The sequence below is a fragment of the Cannabis sativa genome, chromosome 8 (assembly GCF_029168945.1).
Source record: "Cannabis sativa cultivar Pink pepper isolate KNU-18-1 chromosome 8, ASM2916894v1, whole genome shotgun sequence".
NCBI classification, from domain to species: Eukaryota; Viridiplantae; Streptophyta; class Magnoliopsida; order Rosales; family Cannabaceae; genus Cannabis; species Cannabis sativa.
Genome location: NC_083608.1, coordinates 6,478,882 through 6,501,699, shown reverse-complemented (window position 1 = coordinate 6,501,699; position 22,818 = coordinate 6,478,882).

The following is a 22,818-nucleotide window of genomic DNA, read 5'->3' as shown; positions in this document are numbered from 1 at the left end:
GACATGCTATTACTCGTTCTGTTTGTTCTTTTCTGGGTTTGCATTCGAGATTTCTGGGCATGCAAGTGTTTAAGTCCTTCATGCATTATGTTTTACATTTACTGCTTTAGTTGTAGGATCGCCATTATCATGCCTCTGTCGTTATTGTGCATTTTCATTGTAGAAGACCATACGCCCTTCGTTCAATGTTTGCTTAGGGCATAGAGTAGGACCTTTTCTTTCTGTTTCCTTTATCGTGTAAAACCACCTTCTGCGATTTTACTGCACCCGACACTTGTTCAGGGAATCTTTCTAGGGTTTCCCGCGTGACACGTGTCCGGAGGGGCCCTCTTTCCAGCGGTTAGGGGACCCCCATTCCCTTTTTCTTGACTTAGGGTTTGGTATGGGGCCTAACTGCTGGAATTTTCTCTTTCTTTTTTTTCACAGAATAGAAAATGTCTGCCTCTGGCTCGAAGTCCTCAAAGAAAAGCGAGAAACGCATGGCTACTCTAGAGGAGGTCTCCTTGGGACCCGTTGCCCAGGAGGGGTATAAGTCCCGGGCAACCGGATGGGAAGCGGCCGAGCTTCATTCCACCTTAACCTGTCCCCATCAACTGGAGAATATTGTGGAAGTTGCTGGGATCAAGCCTTCCACCTCAGGAACCTACCATCGGCCACCTCGCGATGCGGAGATGCCCAACCATAATTATGGCGGCTTCGGAGCTTGGAGCCAGACGCACTTGATGGCTGGTGCCATGCTTCCTCTTCAGGACTACTTTGTTAATTTTCTTGTTTTTGTCGGCCTTGCGCCATACCAACTTATTCCCTAAGCTTACCGCCTGCTCTCAGGCTTGTTTATTTTTTATGCCGCCCGCAGATGGGGATCTCCCCGCCCGGCAGAAATTTTGTACTTTTATGAACTTGTATCCGTCCCCAAGAAGGGGGACAAACTTAAGGACGATTTTTATGGGTTCCGGATCCATCCTGCTAACGAAGGGGTGGTTTCGTATAATAGGCAAACTCACGTCAAGGAGTATCGCCATCGCTTTTTCTTTTCCTCCGGGTTCAGGGCAATGGACCACCCAGAGCTCCTTACTGAGTGGGTGAGGATCCCTCCGTATCAGCGGACTGCCCCTACCCAGACCTTCCTCCGGAGGGCCCAGGCCTTTGCTTCCTATGACCGAGCCGATCTTGACGTCGGGGGTTTGGTCACTATGGAAAACTGTAGGAAGGCCAAACTTATCCTTCCGCATCAATCCATGGAGGACTCTAACCTCTCCCGGGTCATCTGTCCCAATGTAAGGGCGCCGGTCGCGGAGAAGACCTTCCGGGATGAGATTATTGCCACGACAGAGAAGAAATACCAGGACTATCTCTACCGGAAGGCCCAGGAGAAGGCATACTCTAAGGCCCAGGCGGCCTCCGAGAGGGGACTTCGTGTGGGGAGTCCGGTGGTAAGAAGAAGCCAGGCGATTGCCGGGAAGTCTGAGGCTAAATTTTTTGACAAGATTCTTCAAGAAGAGATTGGAGATCGTCCCGCCGGGAGGCCCCTTCGCATTGAGGATTCTTCGGAGAGAAGGGCTCCCAGGCCACAGCCTTCGGTTCCAGAGCCAACTGCGGGGCTCACAGTGCCCAGCACTTCCGGTGCCGGCGGTAAGTCTCCTTTGATAATTCATTATGTTCCTTCCGTTGGCGAATATGCCAGTCGTAGGCCCGTAGGGTTCGACGAGCGTCTATATAGGTTTAGGATGCCCTCGACCCGGTGGGGGGATCGTTTGAAGGAATTTTATTTTTCAAACTTAGGAGATTTCCTAGGTCGGTCCCGGATGGGTTCTGGTCCTCCGGAACCTATTCCCTTAGGTCCTTCAGCTTACATTACATCCAGCTGGTTCCGGCCTTCGGACAGCTATCTCGGAGATGATGCTGCCAGCATTAAAGTCCAGGACTTTGCTAGGGCCGAATTAGGAAGTCCGGGTAGGAGTAGCTTATTTGCCATATTCTTGTGTAAGTGGTTTCCCACAGATGTCTAACACTTGCCTATTTTTGTTAAACAGGTATCTCCATGGACGCCATCTTGGACCAGCTTGCCGGAGTTCACACTCCCGAGGCTCCTCCGGCCTTTACTTCTTCCCCGATAGCCCCTGCCCTAAAGGTCTCTTCCAGCGCTCCCCCCGACACTATTTATTTAGTGGATGACGAGGAGGTGCTACCGGGGGAAGGTCAAGAAAAGCAATGGGGCTTTTCTGAGGAAGTCGCAGAGGGTGCCGGAGAGCTCCGGGCTCTTCCTGAGGAAGCTGAAGAAGGTGAAGAAGAGCCTGAAATTGCTATGATTCACAAGCGCAAGGGCAAGATGGTTGCCCAGGACGACCCCAAGCGGCCTCGGAGAGCTGACACTCCTGCCCATGGTCTTGACGGTGGGGTCTCCCCCATGGAAGAACATCCTGCTCCTCCCAACATTGTGCTGACTCCAGTTTTTGGGGATGAGGTGAGGCAAGAGCTCCGGATCGCCAAGCATAACTATGCCATGGACGAATACTCCCGGGGGTATGCCGAGGTGGAAGCCCTTAGGAGGGTTTTGCGGGTTGAGGTACAGGAAAGTATCAACAACCCGGAGTACCAGGATCCGTGGGACCTTAACTTGGACCCCCTGTCGGACTGGTTCTGTCGCTTCCTTGGGCCCACCTTGGCTCCCTTTGCCGCGGAGATGACTGGCGAGTTCGCTTCTCAGCTTATCCGGTGCGCACCTAAGCGGTTCGCAACTTGCGCCTCCCTGAACTCTATCTTCCAGGTCCAGGACCTCAGCCACTCCCTCACCGTGGTAAGTGCTTTACAGTTTTGCTTTTCCCTTCATTTTTCTTCTTGGGAATTCTTTCTTACACTTGTGTTATTGTTCAGCTTGCTGCTGAGGCTGGCCGCCTCTCCAAGAACATCATTAATCATGGCTTCGTTCTGTCTGACTTTGGGGACATGAACGACGTCAGGAAGGTCCTTCAGGACCTTACTGCGGAGAGGCAGCTCTACCAGGAGGCTGCTGAGCGCCGGGAGGCTGCTGCCAAGGCCAATGAGGAGGAGGCCAAACGGAGGGAGGCCCAAGCGGAGGCCATGATCCGGGACGAGGCCCAGCGGAGGGACAGGCTGGAGGCCCAGCATCATGACGAGCTGAGGGTAGAAAGCGAGGCTGCTGCCAAGGCCAAGCGGGAGCTCCGGGAGGCCAGGGAAGCCTTGGACGAAATGGTTGCCAAGTTGAGATCCTTAGAGGAAACTCACCAGGCGAACTTAGAGTCCAGGGCCGCTCTAGCCGCGGAGCTGAAGGAGCTCAGGGACTTCAAGGAACAAACCACTAAGAAGGCAAAAAGAGCCGAGCTCCTTTCTCCTGTTTCCTGCGACCGGTGCCCAAAGTGCTTCGACGATGGAGTCTTCATGGCTTGGTCTACCAACGACCAAAATATCAAGCTTACCTTCTACCCCAAACCTGAGGAAGTGATTGCCAAATTTCGGGAGAAGAAGAAGAAGCTTGATGCCATGGTAGAGGCGCGTATTGGACCTCGCCTTCCTCCACGCATTGACTAAGCTGCTTCGAGATTAACCCAGTACAACGAAGATTCCACCCACTTTTTTTATTATTATTATCTCTTTTTTTTTTGTACATATTTGCTGCTGCCTTGGAACAATATATTTAGGTAGCAGTTTTTATTTGAAGGGGAGACAATTTTTTAAGGCCTATCCCCGGGCCGTTTGTATGTATATGACCTGCCCTTTGGGTCAGGATATTTATATGTGATCTTTCTTTTGCCACATATTTCTCCTTTTAACCTGTCCTTTGGATCAGGATTTTTATACTTATGCTTTTTATTTTTGTGCATACTTTTTGACCTGCCCTTTGGGTCAGGATATTTTACTTAGATTGTTGTTTCTTTTTTGTGTCTGTCCGTACGGTATACCCTAGTACCCCCCTGAGTGGCATAGAAACTTTGTTTTTAAGGCACTCAGTTTTATTTAACATGTAGAGGAGGTATACATTTGGACGGTACAAACTCTTTGAACAAAGTCTAAGTTTTATTTCGCTATTGGTAATATCTTCTGAGGTGATCGGCATTCCAGGCTCTTGGCACAATGGTTCCATCCATTCTTTTTAATTTGTAAGTGCCGGAGCCGATTTCGTCCTCGATCTCATATGGTCCTTCCCAATTTTGCCCAAGTACCCCCACTCCGGGTTCCTGGGTGGCTGGGAAGACTCTTCTTAGGACCATATCCCCAATAGCAAATTTTCTGTTTTTAACCTTAGAGTTAAAATACTTGGTCACCTTCTTTTGATAAGCAGCCATCCGTATTTGAGACTCATCCCGGAGTTCTTCGACTTGATCCAAAGCCTCGTGAAGCAGAGCTTGATTCGTGGCAGGATCGTAAGTCGTCCTCCTGTGGGATGGGAATAATGTTTCTACCGGGGCCATCGCTTCACAACCGTACGCCATTGAAAAAGGCGAGTGACCGGTCGTGGTTCTGGGGGTCGTCCGGTAGGCCCATAATACCCTTGGCAACTCTTCAGGCCAGTTGTTTTTGCGGACGGCGGCTTCTTCTTCAAGGTGACCTTTAGGATTTTATTGACTGCTTCCGCCTGGCCGTTTGTTTGAGGCCTGGCTACCGCGGAGAAGCTTTTCACTACTCCGTGTTGGTTGCAGAAGTTAGTAAATTCCTCGCAATCAAATTGCTTTCCATTGTCAGAGACTATTTTGTGAGGCAAGCCATATCGACACACTATGTTTTTGATAACAAAGTCCAATGCTTTCTTGGCAGTTATTGTCTTCATAGGCTCAACCTCTGTCCATTTGGTGAAGTAGTCTACTGCTACTATTGCATACTTTACCCCTCCTTTTCCTGTTGGCAGGGACCCAATAAGATCTATTCCCCAAACCGCGAAGGGCCAGGGACTAGTCATCAGGGTGATTTCATTTGGAGGAGCTCTCGGTATGTTCGCGTACCTTTGGCACGAGTCACACTTTTGGACATAGTCTATACAATCTTTTTTCATTGTTGGCCAGAAGTACCCTTGCCTCAATATTTTCTTTGAGAGGCTGGGTCCTCCCGTATGATCTCCACAGAACCCTTCGTGGACCTCTAGCATGATTTGTCTAGCTTCCGGGTCCGATACACACCTTAAATAAGGCATGTTGAGTCCTCTCCGGTAGAGAATTTGATCCATCATCACATAACAATGAGTCTGATATTGAATCTTCCGAGACAGTGCCCTTTCTTGGGGGCAACTCACCTGTTGTTATGTATTTTATGATGGGGACCATCCAGCTGGGTTCTTGCCCAACCGTTAGTGTGGTCTCTTTTATTTTGATGCTTGGCTCTGCCAAGCGTTCCACTGGTACTACCCCCAGCTCTTCGATTTCGCTATCCGAGGCTAACTTAGCCAGGCAATCCGCGTGAGCGTTCTTTTCTCGGGGGATTCTTTCTATTTTGTAGTCTGCGAACTCGTGGAGCAGCTCTCGGACTATTGTTACGTATGCGGCCATCCGCTCGCCGCGGGTTTGGTATTCTCCGGATACCTGGTTTACGACCAGTTGGGAGTCACTGTAGACTTCCACTCTTTTGGCTCCTACAGCTTTTGCTAATTTCAGCCCTGCTATCAGGGCTTCATATTCGGCCTCATTGTTTGAAGCTGCGAAGTCAATCGGAGGGCCGCCTGGAGTCGCAGTCCAGTTGGTGATATCATAGCCACTCCAGCTCCAGAACCGTTCTCATTAGAAGCTCCGTCCACAAATACCCTCCACGTGGGGATTGGCGGTACCGGCGTATTCGCTGTTGCCTCAGCTTCGTTGCATTTAGTAATGAAGTCTGCCAAGGCTTGGCCTTTTATAGAAATCCAGGGTACGTAGTGCAAGTCGAATTGACTTAGCTCCATTGCCCACTTGAGGAGCCTTCCAGACGCTTCAGGTTTTTGGAGGACTTGCCGGAGCGGGTGATTGGTCAGAATTTTGATCGGATGGGCTTGGAAGTATGGCCTGAACTTCCTTGACGCCATCAGGAGGCAAAACACCAGTTTCTCAATGACCGGGTATCTCGTTTCAGCCCCTATCATGCGCTTACTGACATAGTACATGGGATGCTGAGTTTTTTCTTCTTCCCGGACTAGGGCAGCGCTGACCGCGTGTTCGTAGACGGCCAAATAAAGAAACAAGTCTTCTCCGAGGACGGGTTTTGATAGGATAGGAGGCTTGGCCATGTGGTGTTTTAGCTTTCTGAATGCCTCCTCGCACTCGTTCGACCATTCGAACTTTTGGCATTTCTTTAGCACGTTGAAGAAGGGTATGCATTTGTCCGTGGACCGTGAGATAAAACGGCTCAATGCAGCTACCTTTCCGGTCAAGCTCTGCACATCTTTATGTTTCTTGGGGGATGGCATATTTAGGAGAGCCTGGATTTTTTTCCGGATTTGCTTCAATCCCCCTTTGGCTGACTATGAAACCCAGGAACTTTCCTGATTTGACCCCAAAAGTGCATTTCTTTGGGTTGAGTTTCATGCCGTATCTTCGGACAACTTCGAAGCATTCTTCTAAGTCGCTTGCATGGCTGTTGCATGCTTTGGATTTGACGAGCATGTCGTCCACGTACACCTCCATGTTTCGCCCCAGGAGGCCTTTAAACATCGGGTTAACCATTCTTTGATAGGTTGCTCCGGCGTTTTTCAGTCCGAAAGGCATGACTAGGTAGCAGTATACCCCCTTATCGGTCCTGAAGCTAGTGCACTCCTGGTCTGCCGTATGCATTTTTATTTGGTTGTACCCAGCATAAGCGTCCATGAAGGATAACAGTTTGAATCCGGACGTGGCATCTACCATCTGGTCGATCCTGGGCAGCGGGAAGCAGTCCTTTGGACAAGCTTTGTTTAGATCAGTGAAGTCTATACAAACTCGCCAAGTTCCGTTCGGCTTGGGCACCAGGACCAGATTGGCCAGCCACTCCGGATAGTACATGTCGCGGATCATGCCGTTAGTCAAAAGTTTGTCCACCTCTTTCTCTAGAGCTTCGGCTTTCACCGAGTCGAGCGGGCGTCTCTTTTGCTGGACGGGAGGCATGTCCGGATTGACGTTGAGTACATGTGTGATGACATGAGGGCTTATGCCAGTCATGTCTTCTTGGTGCCATGCAAAGATGTCGATGGCGCCCTTCAGTATTTTTATTATTTTGTCCTTTTCCTCCGGGTCCAGGTTCCTTCCTAACCGGAGTACTTTGCTGGAGTCGACATCGCACACTGATATTTCTTCGACGTCCTCCATTGGTTCCACGATTCTTTCGGACCCTACACGAGGGTCCAACTCATCATCTTCAGCCATTTCTGGCTCAGCGGACTCCCGGACCATAAGTACGGGCAGGTGGGTTGCAACATTATAACATTGCCTTGCTTCCCCCTGATTTCCCCTTACAGTTCCGACTCCGGCCTCCTGGGTAGGCAACTTTAGGCACACATGTCGGATTGAGGTGACTGCGCCAAAGTCTACTAGGGCCGGTCGGCCGAGGATCGCGTTGTAGGCTGTCGGACAGTCCACCACCACGTAGGTGCAGTATTTGAATGTGCTCTGGGGAGTGTCCGGGCACAGGGTGACTGGGAGCCTCACTTTTCCCATTGGGATAAGTGTCGTCCCGTTAAACCCTGTGAGCTGGGATCCACTAGGCGAGAGGTCACGATCTGTCAAGCCTATCGCGGTGATGGCTTCTTTGAAGAGCAAGTTCACGGAACTCCCATTGTCAATTAAGACTCTGGCCACCACTTTATTCGCGATGGGGGTCTCTATGACCAACGGGTCGTGATGAGGGAAGCGCACCGTCTTGGCGTCTTCTTTCGTGAATGTGATGGGTCGGTCCATCAGCCGAGGCCTTTGAGCTAGAAGTTGAGTAACTTCCCATATCTCATTGTGTTTTGTGGCCCCGGCGTATCGCTTACGCTCCTTGCGAGTATTCCCTCCGATATGGGGACCTCCGGAGATCATGGCTACCCGTCCATTAGGCCGGGGCGGCAGTCCGGGGATATGCTGGGCGTCACCTGTGGGAGCAGCTGGAGCCAATACTCCTGATGTACCCCCTGGTGTTCCCAGAGGCATACCCCCGGCCACCTGACCCGGATTGAGGTGGGGCAACCTATTCTTGATCCACTCATAGAGGTGGCCCAATCGGATTAGATTTTCGATCTCGTCCTTGAGATTCTTACATTCATTGGTGCTATGACCAATGTCGTTGTGGTACTCGCATCTTTTGCTCGGATCTCTCCGGGAGCTGTCTTTGTACAACGGCTGTGGTCTCCGGTAGTGTGTATTTTGCCTAGTGGCGAAGTACACACGTTCCTGGGAGTCCGACAACTCTGTGTATTGAGTATATTGGGGGGTGTATCCCTTTTTCTGGCGCTTCTCTCCCGTCCGTGTGCTGCCTTTGGAAGACCTTTTACTCCTTGATCCTTGGGAAGGGCCTGTTAAGCTAGCAGCCGGAGCAGAATGTGAAGGAGCTTGCCCATTCACTCCGGACGGGTTGCCAAAATGAGAAGATGCTGGTGCCAAAGCTTGGCCCTGGCTATACCCGGGGGTAGCAGAGAACTGTATACCACTTGTTTGTGGGGTCGCAGTCGGGGCAGTACCCGAGGGCGATACTCCGGGCATATATCCTGCCACTCCGGTGGGATAGTAGCCCCCATAAGCCACGATTTGGGCTTCTTCGAGGTTGATATATTTTTGGACTCTCTTCTGGAAGTCCTGGAGGCTAGCAACTCCTACTTGCTGCAACTCATTCCAGAAAGGAGTCCCAGTACGGATTCCTGCTTGGAGAAGTGCAAGCTGTTGTCCGTCATCAACCTTCTTGATTTTCGAGGCTTCCTCTCGGAACCTCTTGATGTAATTCTTCAAGGTCTCGGTGGGCAGTTGCTTGATATTAGTCAAGGCACTGACCTCCAGGTTGACCTTTCTTGCGGCGACAAACTGTCTCCGGAAGTTGGTCTGTAGCTTGTTCCAACAGCCCACGGATCCTGGTTCCAGTTTTTTGAACCACTCCTCCGCGGACCCACTTAGAGTGAGTGGGAAGCACAAACACTTGGCGTCATTGCTGACCCTCATGACCGTCATGACACGGTTGAACCGTGACAGGTGGTCGCTGGGATCGGAGTTCCCGGTATATGCTGCCATTTCGGGCATTTTGAAGTTTTTGGGGAGCTCCACCTCTAGGATGTGCTTAGCACATGGCTCTCGATCCTCGCTATCCGAGTCGGAGTCGTCTCCCTTCCGCCTCCAGGAAACTCGGGCAATATCTTTTCGGAGTATGGCGAGTTCCGCCATAATTCCTTCATTCAACGTACCCGAGGAAACCATGGGTCCGTATCTTTTTTGGTCAAGGTGATCCCGAAGATCACCTTGGTTCCCATTGATTTGATTTCTCAGATCAACGGGAGGACATCTCTGTCCTCTTCTCCCTCTACCCCCGGGTTCCTGGTGTACAGAAACGCTTTTTCGGTCCCCTCGATCCTGAGGGCCAAAACTCCCTTTTTGGGGCTTGCCCCTCTGCGGACCTTTCCCTTTAGGGAAATCTGAGCGGACCTTTCGCGGATCCTGCACCTTTTTATTTCGCCCAGGGGTAGAAGTAGGGTTTTTTGTTTGATTCCCTTCAGCAGGATATCTTATAGGGCTAGGCTCCCTAGATTTCTGCTGCTGGGAGTTAGGCGAAGATGTCGCTGGCTCCTTGTTGAGTTCAGCGGTCATTGCCTTGGGGTGCACGTGAATGCCAGCTGCTTCCATGGCTTTTTGCATGGCCAGCATCACTTCTTGCATTTTCTGGTTTTGCGCTTTCTGAGCTTCGATCTCGGCTTCATGATCGATAGCTTTTTGTCTAAGAAGCACCAGTTCTGAGTAACTACCTTCGTCATAGGCATACTCGTCGAGGTTTCCCTCGTAGTCATCATCGGGGACTATTTCTTCTTCCTCGGACTCCTCTGCTGCTCTTGAGGCTACATCTTCCTCGTTTGGGTCTTGAGCATCTTCCAGAGGGCGAGGCTGACGAGTACTTCTTGTCTCCACCATATTTGTGAAGTCAAATACTTGTTTTGTAGCAGCTTTCTTCAGCTCTCAATGAAAGCACCAAAATGTTGACCGAGGTTTTCGACAACTAATAAAATATGATTATACTATTGAGCTGTAAGAAAGTGAGAGAAGGATTTTTATGTGGTTGGGGCGTTAATGAGCCTTAGTCCACGAATCTTTGTTATTTATGGATGTATTTAATACAGAATTTATACTTGGAGAATGTCACCCTTATAAATACAGAGAATGTTCTTGGTGAGTATTTACTCTTCTTGCTCATATGCAGTCCAAGATTCTCGATCCCATTTAATGAGCTTTGAGGGGGTATTTATAGTGTTTTGGTGGGGTAATCCCTAGAATTATTCTTACAAGTGTATCTGTAAGTATCCATAAAGTTGGGTATTCCCAATGAAAATACCACGAGTAATGCATGGTCAAATTCCTAGGTGCTGTAGGGTTTTTATGAGGAATGTCCTTTTTGCCTTGTGATTGACGTGACTCTTCATAGTGTAGCCGTCGCTAGACTTAAATGATCATTACTGTGGCGCTGCTGGTTGGAGGTTGTGCCGTCAAACTTTATTGCGTGTTGCAATCCCAACACGCTTCCTCCCATGCAGCATTTAATGCGACTTGATTGCTCAGGAGAAGCCTGACACCTCATGGAGATGCTTTATGCTACGCGAGCCTCCGGGAGCACCTTGAACTCCGGGTGCCTCCTCCGGGACCTATGTCCAGGATGTTTCCTTGTGGCATACAAAGACTTAGCAAATATTTATGAATTATCTGATCCACGTGTCCCTGTCCGGTTGGTCCACGTATATTGAGCGAAATCAGGGGCAACAATATCAAACTACTTGTCTCTTACAAAATTAGACTCACTGTCGTTGTCTAAAAGTGAGGTCAACATTTTGGTGCTTTCATTTAGAGTTGAACTCAAGGATCGCTCTTTATTCCAAATTTAATCACAAGTACGATGGTGGTACAGACTTGTAGGGGCGTGGTTGATCCAGCGAATCCACAGGTGGTGGATCCTGCACTACAAAACCCGAGAAACCCAAGGGTTCTGCCAGCCGTAAATCTCTCGGATAGCCACCAACTGCGGGTCACGGTGTGACGACTCTTGTGGATGAAATCTTATCTGGTGTGCAGGAGACTGGGAATACCAGTTTAGCAACCGACCAAGGCATTCATAACACAGCCGTTCTGCCCGCTACCAATGTTCAAACAACCATTGGAGATGACACTGACATCCAGAACCTCTGTGCTGCCCTTGGAATCATGCAGGGTCATACCAACACCCTACATCATGATCAGGAGGAACTCCGTGCTACAGTAAATCTCACATTTGAAGAGCAGAGGCGTATGTTTGCCGAATGGAGGGACAAAGAGATTGAAACGTTAAGGGCTCAGCAAGCAGTCATTGACGATCGCAGTCGGCAAGCCACTGTGCTGATACGAAAAGCCTATCAAATTGTCGGGCAGCAGCTCGCGAATGTCATCCCCTTGGGCGAAACAGTCAAAGATCCAGCAATGAATACTTCCCAGACTATAAATGGCCAGCCGTCAAATCCCCGATCACAAGTTCTGCCTGTGGGCCAAGTGGTAGGCGGGCAGACCTTGTCTACTAATTCATCGGGAAAAGTCATACCCAACAATTCCAACCAAGTTAATGGTGACGGTCAGCAAATTGGCCAAACCAACCAGTCACGGAGACAGCCAGACGTTTCTGTATTTGATAGGTTGGGGATGACTCATGATCTCAGAAACGATCTGAACAGGAGGAGAGGAGTAGACTATCAGCTTGACACGCCGATCGTGCAGCCCGGAACCCGTGCTCAAATTCCCGCTCAAAAAGATGCTGATGTGACTCAGACTGGCCAAGAGGCTGAACAGGTTAGTCCAGCCGTGCAGCACAGTTGGACGAACTAAAGAGTATGTTCTAAGGCATGGCCGGTCAGAGGAACAACGATCTCGAGTTGGACCGTGCACGTGGAACTCCTTTCTCCCTAGAGATTAATATCCTGGAGTTGCCCCACAAGTTTAAAATGCCAACCTGGAAGATGTATACTGGGAAGGAAGATCCATTATCTCACCTTAAGTATTTTGAGATGCAAATGGATCTGCAAGGAGTACGAGGAGATGTATGTTGTAGAATTTTTCCTGCCACCCTCTCGAAAGCCGCCCAACAATGGTATTTCAAGTTGGCGCATGGAAAGTTTAACTCATGGAAGGCTTTCTCCTCGGAGTTCCATGCACAATTTCCCTCCTCTCGCCAGCTTCCGTTGCACCTAGGAGATCTAGTCGAAGTAAAGCAAAGACCAGGAGAACCTCTCCGAGCCTACATCAACAGATTCATGACAGAGGCTCTTGGTTTCACGAGTAACCGAGGAGGGAAAGTTGTCCGCGATACTGGGGGCATTGAAATCCTTGGTGAGCTTTGGAAGGACATTAGGAATAACGGACCAGTCGACTCGATGAGTGATTTTCTTGACCGTGCAAAAAGCTTTATCAAACTTGAAGAGGCTATTCAGCGAGTAGAAGGTGAGCAAAAACCTGGCAAGTTAAAAGCTCCTTCTACTGGGACATCCGTCCAGCTCCCCCATTACCCAAGCAATTCAAGCTCAAATGGTAAACGGTCCAACAACAATAATAGGCAAGGGAATGGGAAAAAATGAAAGTTTACAAGCAAGACTGAACAAGCTCCCCGGGAGAATCCTGCTAAGTATACTACATTCACCATCCTGACAGAGGACATAGAAAGTGTTTATATGGCCACTCAGTCACTAGCTCCGTAAAAAAAGCCCGCACCCATGAAAAAAGACGTCAGCAAGAGAGACATGACCAAGTTTTGTAGATTTCATGGAGACTACGGCCACGACACCAATGAATGTAACAATATGAAGTGGGAAATTGGATTTCTGATATGAAAAAATAACCCGCACGTACAGAAGTATGTCAAGGCCGATCAGAATCAGAGGGGTGATAACAACCAAGACTTGCTACCTCCACCAGTAGATGGACATCTGCAAGTCATCATTGGAGGCCCGCACTGTGGGAATTATTTTACCAGGATCTTAGATCTACTCACAAGTATGTTGTTTAACATCCTAAATATGAACTTCTAAAACGATTATAAATAAACATATATAAAGTATGAGAAACGTTACATTGGATGCAGCGGAATAATATGTCTCCTTCCACTCAGATATCTAACCCTTGTATCCTTTCTGTCGCAAAGTATTATCAAGATCTGAGCCCGAATGTCCTTCTTGTTGAGTTTGGATTCTTCACGATCTTCCACACTATGATTGAGGTACCACTTGCTATGTGTGGGCACTACTCTATCACTAAGGGGTTCGAAACAAACAAAGAAGAAGAAGGAAAGAGAGGTGGCGACTAGGTTAGATAGAAGGCTCAAGTTTTTCTCTGAAAGGAATAAGATGCATCATCTTTTTCTGAAGCCATCACTATTTATTTATAGTATGCCACATAGGGTTAAGTTTGAATTATTTTTCATTAAAATAATGAAAATGTTAAATGATAAATCCTACATAAGTGGCCGGCCATGGCTTGTGGATATGGGCCCCACTTTTGCAATTTGCTGTTTTATCATTTCTGCATCTCATTTTCTCAAAAACGCCAATTTTGAAATTCAACCATTTAAATACCGATTTCAACTATTTAATAACTATAATTAATTATTAAATAATATTGTCATTTATTATATTTATTAATTAGACTAACCAAAGTCTCTTAGTTAACAAATATACCCTAGAAACTCTTTCTTTACAGTTTCGGTCTTGCTTAGTGATAAATTCACAAACTAGACATAGTCTAATTTGAGAATTATAATTGATTAATCAAAACCAATTAAATGAGTGTTACAAGTAGTATTGTCTCAACTAGTGTGGGGACCATGGGCCTATATATCTGAGCTTCCAATAAGCAGATTAAGAATTTACCAAGTAAATTCACTGACTTATTAATTCTTTGTTGAATCCACGCATAGAACTTAGAATTGCACTCTCAGCTATATAGAACGCTCTATATGTTCCACCATATAGACACGCTATTAATTATCCATTGTAATAATCCTAATTTGATCAATGATCCTCTATATAGATGATCTACACTGTAAATGGATTAAATTACCGTAACACCCTACAATGTATTTTATCCTTAAAACACTTAGCACCGCATAAATGATATTTCAGCGAAGTGAAATGAGTACTCAACCATTTATCTTCATTTAGCCAAGCTCGAAGGAAATCATCTTTTACTTTCTATTCGCCAGATAGAAGCTATAGATTCCATATTTATGTTAGCGCTCCCACTCAATTGCACTACCGTGTTCCCAAAATGTGCGTATCACCCTGACCCAAACGTAGGCTAAAATAACAAATCAAAGAACACGAATAACACTCTTGAGATTGAACCTAATCATATCAGGATTAAGATCATTTGATCTAGGATCAACTAGGTGATATTGAATTGAATAGATATTACGGTAAGTTTAATAAATCTATGTCAAAGATCAATATCGGTCCCTTCCGATGCATACTCCATGCATCCAACCCAAGCTTTACTTTAACCAATGCTCTGGAAAGAACATAGCATTTCTCCAAATGCAAGTAAACTCTGTTGTAGATTATCATATCAGTCAAAACCCAGTGTTCTGATACATCTAGGAATCTTTAATCACATAGTCTTGTTTACTTTCCACTGTGCTGACGACACAATAAACAAGAACAAGAATGTGAAAGGGGTTTGGATGAATTTATAAATCAAATAGACAAATAATTGATAATATGAACCAAAACATACACAAATGAATGAAAAATACTTCTGTTTCTTTTTTGATATTGAATAATACGGATTACATTGAAATGGAGTTTTATTTAGGGCATAAAACCCAACACGCACATAGCTAGAGATTCAGGCAATGCCCGGGAGAGGTATGCCTGAAAAGTACAGCACAAGCAAGAAGAAGTAATCCTGGCCGTAGAAGAGAGGAAGCCGAAAATCCCACGGGCAGGAGAGCCCCCATAACATTCAATGATGAGGATGCTGTCAAAATCAAATTTTTGCACAATGACCCGTTGGTCGTGGAGGTCCAGATAGCCAACAAGATGGTGGCCAGAACTATGATAGATAATGGAGCCTCTTCCAACATCTTATTCAAGACCACATATGAAAAGATGGGGCTCCAACTCAAAGATCTAACCCTCTGTCTTCTGCCCATATATGGTTTCTCCGGCCAAGGAGTCACACCTCTAGGGCAAATTCTCCTACCCCTCACTGTTGGGAAAGCTTCGACGAGCAAAACTATAATGGCACAATTTTCAGTATTGGACGTTCCATCAACCTTTAACGTCATGCTAGGCCGACCAGCCTTGTATGACTTAAAGGTTGTTGCGTCAATGTTCCATTCGTGCCTGAAGTTTCCAACAAAGAATGCGGTAGGATGTCTAAGAGGAAACCAGTAGATTGCTCGGGAATGTTATAACCTTGTTGTGGCCAAGGCTAAGAAGGAAGTATCCTCCAGCCAGAGCACAGACAAGGGAAAAAACATTTCTAAGTAGGGAACTTCCCAAGGCGGGGATGAAGATGTGTATTCTCAACTTGGGGACCCAAGCAGCAATGTTGGACTTGTGGAAGAACTAGAAGAGATCGAGATCGATCCAGATATTCCGGCCAGAAAGCTAAAAATTGGAAACGGTTTGTTGCTTGAAGTAAAATCAGCATTGATAAAATTTCTGAGAGCAAACTTGGACGTCTTTGCCTGGTCACATGAGGATATGGTCGGAATTGATCCTTCTGTAATTTTGCACGTCCTAAATATTGATCCCAACTTCTGACCAGTTCAACAAAAGCGAAGGCTATTGGACAAAGAGCGAGCACTAGCCCTGAAGGAAGAGGTAGAGAAGCTACGCAACAATAAATTCATAATTTAAGCTTTCTACCCAGCTTGGGTTGCAAATCCCGTAATGGTACCCAAGCCGAACAAAAAATGGCAAGTGTGTATTGATTTCACAGACCTCAACAAGGCATGCCCCAAAGACTGTTTTCCACTTCCAAGAATCGATTAGCTTGTGGACGCAACAGCTGGGCATGAAATATTAAGCTTCATGGATGCTTATTCGGGGTACAATCAAATCAAAATGCACCCACCAGACCAAGAACATACAAGTTTCTGAACAGATATGGGTCTATATTGCTACAAAGTCATGCCATTTGGTCTAAAAAACGCTGGAGCCACATACCAAAGATTGGTAAATAAGATGTTTAAAGACCTGATCGGATGAAACACGAAAGTATATGTGGATGACATGCTCGTCAAATCCAGGAAGGCTGGGGGCATATAGATGACTTGGACGAATGCTTCAAAGTCCTCAGGAAATACAACATGAAACTAAATCCCTTAAAGTGCTCCTTTGGAGTCAGCTCGGGAAATTTTCTAGGCTTTATTGTCAATGCCTGAGGAATTGAAGCCAATCCAGAGAAGATTCAAGCCCTCCTGGATATGAAATCGCCGACAAGAACTAAGGAAGTACAAAGTTTGACTGGTCGGATCGCCGCACTCAGTAGATTTGTTTCAAAATCAACAGACAAGTGTGTTCCATTCTTCAATATCCTACGAGGAAATAAACAATTTGAGTGGACAGAGGAATGTTAAAAAGCTTTTCAGGAGCTAAAAATGCAACTTGCAAAGCCTCTCGTACTCTCGAAACCTCTGGACGGAGAAGAGCTTGGGATATACTTGGCTGTCAGGGAGCATGTTGTGAGTGTCGTGCTAATCAAAGAGAAAACAACATACAACACCCGGTCTATTACATTAGTAAAAGACTCATTGAGGCCGAAGGCCGATACCCATTGATAGAGAAACTCGCTTACTGCCTGATTCTAGCAACAAGAAAGTTAAGGCCCTATTTTCAAGCGCTTCCTGTTCGGGTGTACACTGACCAACCATTACGCCAAATATTGCAAAAGCCAGACGCTTCTAGACATTTACTCAAGTGGGCGTTGGATCTGGGTCAGTATGAAATTACCTTCCAACCCCGAAAACAAATCAAAGGACAGGCCCTAGCAGACTTTGTGGTAGAATACATAGGCAAAGAAGAAAGCATATCGAAAGACAACCCCGAGCCAGTGTAAATACCTTAGCCAAGTAATAGTGAAGACAAGCCGACTTGGAAATTACATGTGGACAAATGGGCTACAGATCAATTATCTGGTGCAGGAATCGCCCTTGTCACACCTGGGGGGCAACACCTGCACACTGCAGTTAAGTTTGGATTCAAAGCATCCAATAACAAAGTTGAATATGAAGCTTTGATCGCTGGCCTAAGACTATCCCGAGAGATGAAAGCCGAACACATCGAAATCTGTAGTGATTAACAGCTAGTGGTAAATCACGTTGTTGACTTCGCTTTTAGCCAACGACAATGAGTCTTTTAATAAGCGATAAACGATATGTCGTAATATGAATACGTAATAAAGCAAATAATAATAATAAGAAGACACAGAAATTTTATAGAGGTTCAAATTTCCCGAGCAAGCCTTCGGTAATAGCCTAATCCTCGTTAGTTGTATTGACTTAAGAATAAGGAAGAAGATTCCTTTTCTTATAGCTCTTACAATAGTATCTCTGAATATATAATTTTTAGGTAGCCTTAGCTATAGCGTTTCGGCGTATGGTTTCTTCTCCTCCCTTTCTCAGTGAACATTCCTCACTATTTATAGGGCAGGAAACTTGAGGAGGAAGAGTTTCCTCTCTCGTTACAAAGCGCATAAACACAAAGATCGTGGGATCATTGCTGAATGCAAGGATCGTGGGATTGAGGCCGTATACACCGATAGTGGAATCATGTGTATGCCATATCCACGCTAGTTGATCCCTGAGTTATAGGGATTGAGCTGGTGACTCACGAAGTGCTTGGCTGTATTGGCTAAGTGTTGCTCATTCTGCACGGCTCGTTGAGTATTCCATTATGGACATGCCAGCGAGGCATCCTGCTCAGCATGTTGATCCGACCAGGTGCTCTAAGTTGATGCCACGTGTCACCATTCTTGTGATGCCACGTCAAAGTGCCAATTTTGAGATAACATTTTCCCCCTAAGTCTGTGCGGGACCTCCGAGGTTGCGTATAGACTTCTTCTGAGCTGGCTCTGCCTTGGAAGGGGACACGTGTCAAGCATGACCGTTCGAGACTGGATGTGAAGCTGACTGGGCGTCCCTTAGGTTTTTTGCTAACTAATGCTTTGACAATTAATATTTTGAAAATCTGAATTTCTCTCTCCACGGCTGATGGTTGCACACGATTATTTTGATTTCCCATATTTGCTTTCAAGGCAAGAAGTCGAGGCGTCTAAGGTTCTTTACGTCCTGTTACCCTTTTGCCTATAGATACTCGGAGTACTGGCACATTACCTCATTTCATCTGTTGGAAATTATTTTACCAGGATCTTAGATCTACTCACAAGTATGTTGATTAACACCCTAAATATGAACTTCTAAAACGATTATGAAATAAACACATATAAAGTATTAGAAACCTTACATTGGGTGCAGCGGAATAATATGACTCCTTCCATTCAGATATTTAGCCCTTGATTCCTTTCTGTAGCAGAGCATTATCAATATCTGAACCTGGATCTCTTTCTCTCCTTCTTTAGTGCTGAAACTCCTTCTTGTTGAATGTCTTTCTTCACGATCTTCCTCACCATGATTGAGGTATCACTTGCTGTGTGTGGGCACTACTCTAATCACTAAGAGGTTCGAAATTCAAGAGGAAGAAGAAGAGTATAGGTGGCGGCTAGGGTTTAGAAAGAGAAGGCTTAGGTTTTTCTCTGAAGGAAAAAGTAGAAAGTTTAGTGTAAATTTCCTAAGGCCTTCACTATCTATTTATAGCATTCCACTAGGGTTAGGTTTGAATTATTTGGCATTAAAATAATGAAAATATCAGAGGTAAAACTCTACAAAAGTGGCCGGCCCTATACAATGTGGATATGGGCCTGACTTTTTGCAATTTTGCAGTTTTATCACTTTTGCATCTGATTTTCTCAAAAACGCCAATTTTCTAATTCAACTATTTAACTGCCAATTCTAACTATTTAATAACTATAAATAATTATTAAATAATATTGTCATTTATCATATATATTAATTGAACCATAAAAAGTATCATAATTAACAAATATGCCCCTAAAACTCTTTCTTTACAATTTCGCCCTTACTTAGTGAAAAATTCACAAATAGACATAGTCTAATTTGAGAATTATAATTGATTAATCAAAACAAATTATATGAGTCTTACAAGCAATATTATCTCAACTAGTGGGGGGACCATGGGTCTATATAACCGAGCTTCCAGTAAGCAGATCAAGAATTTATTACCTAAATTCACTGACTTATTAATTCTTCGTTGAATCCACGCACAGAACTTAGAATTGCACTCTCAGTATATAGAATGCTCTATATGTTCCACCATATAGACACATCATTAGTTATCCATTGTTATAATCCTAATTTGATCAATGATCCTCTATATGAATGATCTACACTGTAAAGGGATTAGATTACCGTTACACCTTACATTGTATTTTAACCTTAAAACACTTAACCCCGTATAAATGATAATTTAGCTTATGTGAAATGAGTACTCCACCATTTATTTTCGTTTGGTCAAGCTCGAAGGAGATCATCCTTTACTTACTATTCGCCAGATAGAAGCTATAGATTCCATGTTTATGTTAGCGCTCCCACTCAATTGCACTACCGTGTTCCCAAAATGTACGTATCACCCTGACCCAAAAGTAGGCTTAACTAACAAATCAAAGAACACGAATAGCCTCTGGAGATTGAGCCTAATCATAACAGGATTAAGATCATTTGATCTAGGATCAACTAGGCGATATTGACTTGAATAGATATTACGGTAAGTTTAATAAATCTAAGTCAAAGTTCAATATCGGTCCCTTCCGATGCATACTCCATGCACCCAACCTGAGCTTTACTTTAACCAATGTTCTGGAAAGAACATAGCATTTCTCCAAATGCAAGTAAACTCTTGTTGTAGATTATCATATCAGTAAAACCCTGTGTCTGATAAATCTAGGAAACTTTATTCACATAGTCATGTATACTTTCCAAAGTGTTGACAACACAATAAACAGGATCAAGTATGTGAAAAGGGTTTCAGATGAATTTATACATTATGTACATATAATCATGAAATAAATCATGTGAACCATGCAACATTAAATGTTATTTCTGATCTATATTAATAAGTAAATCTGATTATATTGAAATGAGTTTTATTTAGGGCATAAAACCCAACATCATCACCCTTCGTTGTTAAGCAATCTTCAGAGAAAAAAGAGAGAATTTTCTGGCTTCAAAGTTGCTGAAGAGCTTTCAGACGATTTCAGGCTTGCTTGAATCCAGACACTTGAATCTTTGAGTAAGTTTCTGACTTCCTTTATGTTTTCCTTTTGCATGCTTGTGCTTTTGAATGTATCTTTGTTGTAGAAAGAACAATGTAGGAAACCCTAGGGTTTGAAACTTCTGCGACTCTTCTTTTCCATGTCCTTGCGTTAGCTTTCAGCCGTGAGGCTTACTTTAGAATTGCATTGCGTCTGTTTTTCACTCTGCTTTCTTTAAGCTTCATGAACTTTTTTGCCCTAACTCGAGAAAAACTTTCTGACTTCTTGAGTTTAGACTTTTCTTCGAACATGGCTGTTCTTTAATCTGTTGTGTATTCCTGGTCGGCATATTTGCTTGTTTTTTTTGCTTGATACTCCATCCAACACTCATCTTGCGTGTTGTCTTTTGTAGATGAACCCTAGTGAGTCTTGGGAGCCCGAGCATCAAATCGACCAGGAACTGCTTCAACTTCTGCACGAAGTCCACCCTCGTCTTCGTGCTAATCCTTCTTCTGATTCCGTACCCAGCCATAGAATGATGGCTCGTATGAAGAAAACTACGCGTCTGGCTGACGCTTCTGATCCCCAGGTGGCTCGGCTTGCCACCCTGCCCGACGCCGAACAGGATTTGGCTGTCCCAATGGAGGAGGACCGTGAGGGGGACGCTGAAGTCCAGGAGGTTGAGGAGCTGGACGAGGCACGTCCCGGCCGCCCTCCCGCTGCTGAGGGAGAGGAGGAGATTGAACCTCCTAATTATGGGGAGTACAATGAGGCTGGGCAAACAGTTGATGCTGACGGGGACGTCTTGGTTGCAGGCGTCGACTACGTCACCGAGGAGCTTGCTGAGGCGATTCCTCATAGGAGGCAGGGTGCCTTGGGCGCCAGATGGGTCATTCCTCCGTCCAAGATTTCGGAGGCACGCCTCCGTACTCTCGACTAGGACGGATACCTGGGCGAGCTGGACTGCTTCATTCCCGCCCACAACAATCGCGCTTCAAACCCTAGTGAGGGGATGTGCGCCTGGTCGGGGGCTCACGGCTAGCAAGGGGCGCTGATGCCCTTGCACAAGTACTTCCGGGATGTGGCAGACTTCTTCGGCCTGTACCTGGCCCAGATCACTCCCAAGGGCATTAAGTATTTGTCTGCCCTCTTCGTCCTCTATGCTTCCCAGGAATGGGGTGTTCCCTCTCCCCATGATGTTGTTTGGTTCTTCGACTTGAAGTCTACTCCCAAGCAAGGCAGGTCGGAGTATTTTTACTTCTCTCAGCCAGGCTTCAAGTGGTTGAGCGGGACGGACAACAAGGCCATCAGCAAAATAGGGCATTTTGTTGATGAGTACTTCATGGTGAAGGATCCGAACATTACCCGGACTCGGTTTCAGCAGATTCCGACATATCACCGTCCTCCCCTCACTCTTACTCTTAGGGATAGGGCTCAGAAGCTTGCCCGGTTGCCGGCGGAAGACAGGGATATTATCCAGTTGACCTCTGATGCAAATCTGGTGCAGTACGGGCTCTACCCTGAGGACTTTTCTTCTAAGTCCGTGACGAGGAAGAAGAGGAAGTCTGCTGCTGCTCGGCCTGAACGAGCTCATTCGGAGGATGAGCTGATTCAACTTTTGCGGGAGGCTAAGTTGAAGGGTGGTGTTCGGGCAAAGCAGTACGCTCAAGAGCCTATGAATCCTGAAGATGAAGTTGAGGCTGAGGCTGAGCAGGTGGCTCCTTTGAGGAGGAAGAAGAAACTCCCGGCCACGCCCAGGCCCATGGAATACGGCATTCGCATAAGGGAGCCCATTTCACCTGTTCGGCCATCCCATCCTTATGTTGGAAAAGGGAAGGCCGTTATGGCTGAGATAAAGTCGATGTCAGGTGATGATGGAGTTCTGACTTTCTGGGCGGACAGTCACTCTGCGCTTTGCTTCTTTTTTCAGCTTCTTGGCTTCCATACTTTGTATTTTTTGTTGGTTTTTGCTAACCATGCTATTTTTGGTTTTGTGCAGACATGTCTCGGCAGATGATGGACACCTTAAGAAAGAGGATGAGCGGAGGCTCTAGTGCTTCCCCTCCAACCAAGAAGTCCAAGGTCGGAGAGGGGTCTTCAGAGAAGAGGCCTTCTGGAGAGGTCATTGACCTTTCTGAGGATCTGGCTGCTGCAAATCCTTCTACTCCCCAATCTGCCAAGTCTAAGGAGTCTGGGCAACCAACATCTGGGTCCGAACTGGTCAGGAGGATTCTTGAACGGATGCAGGCACCAACTCCATCCATGCCCGTGCTGCCTGAGGTCAAGAAGGGCAGGGAGGTCATGGCTCATCACATGAACCGGCTGGTTCCTAAGGTCGGTGAGCAGTTGGCTG